Source organism: Cucurbita maxima, unplaced genomic scaffold, assembly GCF_002738345.1.
Source record: "Cucurbita maxima cultivar Rimu unplaced genomic scaffold, Cmax_1.0 Cma_Scf00011, whole genome shotgun sequence".
In the NCBI taxonomy this organism is placed as follows: domain Eukaryota; kingdom Viridiplantae; phylum Streptophyta; class Magnoliopsida; order Cucurbitales; family Cucurbitaceae; genus Cucurbita; species Cucurbita maxima.
Genome location: NW_019272027.1, coordinates 4,921,039 through 4,926,597, shown reverse-complemented (window position 1 = coordinate 4,926,597; position 5,559 = coordinate 4,921,039). Strand labels below are relative to the sequence as shown.

Below are 5,559 nucleotides of genomic sequence, written 5' to 3'. Positions count from 1 at the left end.
CAGTGTGCGAGTGAGTTCGAAGTGTTCGAATTCAAATTAGGGAGAATGCGCTACATATATACGATATATTACCGCATTTTTTGTTTTATTTACAAATTAAACAAAAAGAGAGAATCTAAGATATTTAAATAACATTTAATATCTTAATCAAATATGTGTCGGAATTAATTGGGATTCTCATTTGAATTAATATTAAATATTAATTAAATAGTTTAATTAATCATTTAATATTACTTTAATTTGAAATTAATAATTCAAATTTGATTGTTGAATCAAAATGAAGAAAGTCAAAATGTTGACTTCATCTAATGGAAAAATTCATGTTAGTGGAATTTTGAGGTGTCAAAATTCGGTTTAACCAAACTTGCATGCTTGCCAAATAAACCCCACAAATTTGAGTGGAATTTTGAGTGTCAAAATTTGGTTAACTCAAGCATGCATGCTTGCCACATAATCCCAAACATTTGAGTAGAATTTTGAGTGTCAAAATTTGGTGATCTCAAATTTGCATGAACATGCAAACATGACTCTATAAATAGAGTGATCATAATTCATGAAAGTTCTTATTGTTGGTGAAAAACCTTGAGAAAAACCTCTCACAATCACTCTCTTCATATATACAAAATTCCTCCCAAGTTTAGTCACTCACCGGATTCCACAATCCCGTTCTAAGGCTGGAGGATAGTGGAGAAGACACTAGAAGTGGTTCAAAACCGGTTCGTGAGGAAAAAAGAATTTGAACTATAAAAGGTTAGTATTCAAGCTCATTAAGTTTTAATACTTATGAACATGCTAGTTATTTACTATAATTGATGTTAAGTGCCTAAGATCCAAATTGCTTCCGCATGTGTTATATTAACACCTTCACCTTGGAGATCGGCACAGTTCCTGGTTCTAAATCGATCCCAAAATCGACTTCCCTAGCTGGGGGCAAACTTGGCAGATCCTCCGAAAAGATATCTACGAACTCCCTGATGATGTGTACCGATGAGATTATTTGTTTGTTACTATTGTCTAAGATCACGCTGTTTAGAAATGCACTTGCGCCACTACGAATTAGCTTCTTAGCCTTTAGCGATGTTATGATGCTTGGGGCACCTTTGGAAGTGGCTCCGTTTTAGGTAAAGTTGTCCCCTGACGGGAGCTTGAGAATCACTACTCGAGTCTCGCAATCTATCAAAATGCGATTCTCGCCTAGCCAATCCATACCCAAGATGACATCGAAGTCTTGAATGCTTAACACTATCAGTGTAGCTTCGATGACACACCCTTATATTGTTACACTACCTCCCTTAAACCTATGGGTAGCTAGCAACAACTCGTGAGCAGGGGTGGACTCTGATAGGGTAATCTCTAAAAGTTATTTCTCTAGGTGTGCTAGCTCTGCAAACTCCTCAGATTCGAATGAATGCGTCAAATCCAAATCAAACAATTCTAAAGCAAGATGGCCAAATACGGGTAGCGTACCTGTGACAACTGCGTCAGGCTGGTCAGCTTGCCTGGCTGTTGTTGCATGGGCGACAGCTCGCCCGGCTGTTGTTGCATGGGCTACAGCTCTCCCCTGCTGATGTTGAGGAGCTTGGCCCCTCTAATGTTGTACTGCAGGCCAATTGACATGTTGATCGTTCCTCTGAGGGCAATCCACTACAAAGTGCCCTACCTGGCCGCATCTGTAGCAGGCGCCTGTTCTTGCTCTGCATTCTCCTGTGTGAGGACGCCGATAGTTAGGACAAAGGGTCATGTTCCGTACAGGGGCCCTTCTTCGTTTATCAGTGCGGTCACGGGGCGGTCTACCACCTTTCCCTGGGATGCAGTGTGGGATGATTGAGCTGTTCCCAACTGCAGCTTGTCGATGCGGGACGCGTCGAGCAGGGTCGCAACTTGAAGGGCTTATGCATAGACGAAGGATGACAAGGATGCCACATTCACCCTTAGTTCCTCCCTCAGGCCAGCAATAAATGGTTTGCCCTTCAACTCCTCAAAACTAACATAGGTTGGAGAAAACCTCGCCAGCCTATTGAACTCCAAGTCATATTCCTCCACTGATTTGTCTCCCTTTTCAGTGCGAGGAATGCTGTCTGCATTTTCACTCTGGCAGTGATTAGGTAACATTTGTGAAGGTACGCATCTTTAAACTGACACCATGTAATTAACTCTCTTTGTGGTATAATGGTCTTCTGAGCACCCTTCCACCAAAAGTGCGACTCTCCTTTCAGCATATACGTCCCACAATGAACTTCATACTTTGGCGGGCAGCTCATAAAATGGAAGGCCGTTTCTATGGCCTCTAGCTAGTTCTCAGTGACAATGGGATCCACCTTTTCTCCGTCAAAGGAAGGCGGTTTATGCCTCTGAAAATCTCTTAAGTAGCGGGACTCCACCGTTATAGTCCCTGAATCCTTGCCCCCTTGCCCTGTTGATTAATTAGCCATCATGTTTTGTATCATCCGGTTCGTCAGAGCTTGATTTTCTATCGAGGTCATCATGAACGTCTGAAACATCTCTACTATGGGCATAGCTAACGGCTGGTTTAGCGGGACTGCTGTACATGGGATTGGACCCGATGGGACCTCCTCAGAGAAGGGAGCAATAGGGGGTGTATCAAGCAGCCTTCGGGCCTTGGCCTTCCTTAGGCATCTTTTTGTTCTTGATGGTTGTGGTACTGTCCCCTTGCTAGTTTGGGGCGTATCCCCAACCTCCTCTTGAAATTCAGGTTGTTCCTCTTCAGGTGTTGGAATCGACGTGTCCTGAACTTCCTCTCTTCTTCCCCTTCTGGGTTCGGACCCTACATATGGTTCGTGTCTCTTTGGTGCCATTATCTACCACAAGAGAAAAAGGAACTATGGTTACAATTCATTCTTAGCATATCTCCTAGGTAATGTGCGATTATAATGCCATAGTCGGTCATGGTATGCTCTATAAATACTAGCTTAACCTTTGTCTCTATGTTTCTGTCAGGTGAGAACGTCTGGTCGTGAGCGACATGTGTTTAACGAGTGAGGTCACAGAGGACACGACTCTCTATCCTAAATGTCTACAGGACCTATAACCTGACTACTCTAATACCAAATTTGTCACGACCCAATATTTTACTACGAACCGTGACTAATGACAAGACACAAATGCAGAAAGTGATTTAAATATGAAATAAAGAAAATCCTTAAATTTCAATAAAGTTTTTGGACGACAAACAACAAAACACATGAAATTTTGGAAATAAATTTTGAAAGTATGCAAACACAAAATAAAGACTGGACTGACGCCTTGGGACAACCTGTTCCTCTGTGACAATCCCCGTCTCCATCACGCCCGCCCTTGACCGACGCCTCACGCTCCTGAAAAAAGGAAAACATAGCAAGGATGAGTATAAAAAATTATACTCAGTAAGCCACCTACTTGTATGCTCTCTTCGCATCTTAATTTAATAGGTTCCCACAATTTTCTAATTCGGTTCTAGGACATCTGGTTCTAATCTTAGTCCCTTGGAGCTTGCCCCTTGGGTTTCACCGGTTCATCGTCCTTTCATTAAACGCCTAGAGGTTCCTTACGCCAAGCTAATATGGTTGGTATCTCCCTATGAGATGCTACCTCTACATGGCTATCTAGGACTACATGGTATCTAGCCTAGGGGTGTGCTGAATACCCCTACGCCCATATAGTCCCCCTATAGGGGTGCGACCCAACCTATTCTCATGCAGCTAATGGGGTGTACGACGTGGGGACACATTTCCCATGCAAAATGGTTAAGAGCAGTAAGGATTGATCAGGGACCCTTGGTCCTCCCACGAAGCTATAGATATCGTTCTCACGCTAGAAATCTATGAACATTCCTAAGGTACCTTGTTGTCGTGGTAAACCGCTAAGTTCCTGAGGGAAAATTAAGTCCGGCTAGAGCGACATATTGCTCCTAACAGTAATCCCTTAAGCTTATCATAGAAATGGAACCGAGCAATTAACAGAGTGTGCATGCAACCGTCTTCTAACATCATAATATATAATTCATGCAAACTAGTCATACCGGCTCAACGGAGTGATGACCTCCATCAAGCACCCAGAGCATGAAGTTCGCGCTCAATGGGGTGAATTCGTCCATCAAGCACCCGGAAAACGGAATACACAATTTCAACATAAATTAAACGCATGCATACATACGACGGAAGCTTAAAGCATACAAGAAACACTCAGATAATTCATCCAATACACTCATAGCAATCAATCTGGCTAATATTTTACATTGAGAGCTAATTTGAAACAAAATTACTAGCATGCATGCAATCGAAGCGAATCCTACAAGTATTTCTTCCTAAATACCGGTTGGTGACTGACCTGGTTGACGCGTGCCTTTTTGCTAGCGTTTTTTTGCCCGTGAGATGTCCAAAAATATTGATTTCTTTATAGTAGGTCCCTATTCACATAAAAACAGTATTATAATTGAAACTGGGACAAAAATAAGGCAAACAGAGGGCAACCGGGCCAAAACGGCCGTTTCACGCGAACTCACGTGCCAGTAGTGCGCTGACAACGTGCGTGGACATGCGTCAGTCACAGGCCGCACGCATCAGCCACTGCGCAGTCACGGTTCGGCCGGTCCGGTTCGGCTCGGCTCAGCTCGTGCTTGCAGTTCAACTAGGCTTTGCAGATGACACATGTCGTCACCACGTTAGAGCTGCGTAGCTCCAGCCTACGGTCGACGCGTGTCCGGCGCCTGTCACACTGCCCTTCGCCACTCACCGACTGACCTCTTTTTTTTTTTTTTTCTTTTTCTTCTTTGTCCTCTAAAATCCATAACATAGTCCCATTTTCCAATTTTCATATCTTTCGATCTGTAGATCGGATCGATATGATTTCTTCGGCAAAGTTCTAGATCGTGTTACGGTTTACGTCCTAATATTTTTTTTGTAATTTTTTCTTGACTACCGAACGAGTTAAGAGCGTCGGAAGTTCACTTACCGTTCTTAGACGATTCTCGGATCTCCACCTTCGGGTTGAGGTCTTGGCCAAACTTCTTCACAGATCGTGCCTAGAGTTGTTCCTAGGTGAATATTTCAGCATTTTAGGACTCGTTTCACATAGGAAAAGCTCAGATCTGAGAAATGTCGTTCAGAACCTTACCTCGCGAAATGTTCTTGTGTCTTGACGGAGCGTTGACCTCGCTAACCTCTCAATCCTTGTACGAGTCTCATCTGAAGGTGGATTCTGATGGTAGTTTGTTAAACTTCACGACTGACTCCTCTCAAATTTCTCTCTAACTCTTTTTCTTTTGCAGGGGATGTGACGGGGTTATCCTTGGACCCTTATTAGGGCTGGAGGGGCAAAATGACATGTTCGCCCTGCAATTGACTTAGCCCTTTTTTTTTTTTTTTTTGGGTGTTACAGTAGTAGCCTGTCAGACACACAATACTCCATACCTCAGCCACAGTGGTTGGACGAGCCCAATTGGTGACTACTTCTACCTTGGCAGGGTCAACTGATATTCCTTTCGCTGATATCACATGTCCTAGGAATGAGACTTCGCGTAACCAAAACTCACACTCCGAGAACTTGGCATGTAGTCTATTT

The 5,559-nt window shown here is 43.3% G+C and overlaps 1 long non-coding RNA gene across 1 annotated transcript; it reads right to left on the bottom strand.

Annotated features, from left to right (window-relative positions):
• Positions 1-4,890: 4,890 nt before the first annotated feature.
• Positions 4,891-5,171, bottom strand: LOC111486550. The gene is made up of 2 exons (XR_002718901.1): positions 5,113-5,171; positions 4,891-5,032 (listed from the first exon to the last, which is right to left on the bottom strand). It is a non-coding gene; the product is annotated as an uncharacterized LOC111486550 (long non-coding RNA).
• Positions 5,172-5,559: the final 388 nt, after the last annotated feature.